A 1,168-nucleotide genomic window follows, 5' to 3' on the forward strand; every position below is an offset into this window, starting at 1 on the left:
ATAATTATTAAATACTAGCATATAACCCGCGCTATGCGCGTGATTCTTCATTATAATTTAATTTCAAAACTTAAATGCATCCCATCTTACTTTTCATTATAAATTAAAATAGGTGTGTGAAAATACATACTAAAGGTTATACACCAGTAAATTACTGAACATGTGTTTTTTTTTTTTTTTTTGAAATGTACCAAACATCTACTTAATGAAAAGTATAAAAGAAAAAAAAAATAGCAAGAATGACACTTGAATTCTGATGATCAAAATATTAATAGAAAATTAGTAGGAAACTCTAATATTGTTGATGTGATACTTATTATATTATAATACAAATAAAACCCATAAAGTTATAATAATTTTAGAAAAAATAGAGAGTAAAATAAACAAAAGCTTCTCTCTTCTTTTTAATACAAAATAAAACACACATTTCACTCAATATTTAATGCAATCAAATAAATTTCTTTCAACACTTCCAAAAAATGCTAGAAAATTCGAGTAAATCAAAAAAAAAAAAAAATCTAATAAAATATTCAAATGAATTAAAACATAAAATCTTATTGGTGTGATACCTATTATATTTCAATACAATGAAACTTTCTAGAGAAACAAACATAAAAATAATTAATTTACACTCGTGAAGAATTTATACATAGATACACAAAGATAAATCAAAAAATGATATGATAAGCGTTCTACAAAAATGAAGAAGAAGCATTTTGGAAGGAAAATTCTTTTTGGTTACCTCTACAAAAGTGAAGAAGAAGTATCTATGTATCTATTTATACATAGATACCCTAGCATATAACTCGTGCTATGCGCATGGTTCTTTATTATATTTGATTTTAAAACTTAAACGCAACTTCATTTTTTTGTTTTATTAATTATAGGCTAAAATAGTCATGTTAAAAAATCAATCATCACTCTTTCAATAAAAAGACATGCTAAAGGTTATATTTAAATACAAATAAAATTCACATAATTCTGAACATTTGAGAAAAAAAAAATTTATGAATACAAAATAAAACAAAATCTTTCAATCAAGATTTAATGCAATCAAATAAATCATCTATCTTATTTCAATACAAATAAAACCTATATAATTATGAATATTAAAAATAAAAGGCAAAATAATATTGCTTTCAAAAGTAAAAAAAAAAAAAAAAAAAAA

Source organism: Corylus avellana, chromosome ca8 (genome assembly GCF_901000735.1).
Source record: "Corylus avellana chromosome ca8, CavTom2PMs-1.0".
Classification (NCBI taxonomy): Eukaryota; Viridiplantae; Streptophyta; class Magnoliopsida; order Fagales; family Betulaceae; genus Corylus; species Corylus avellana.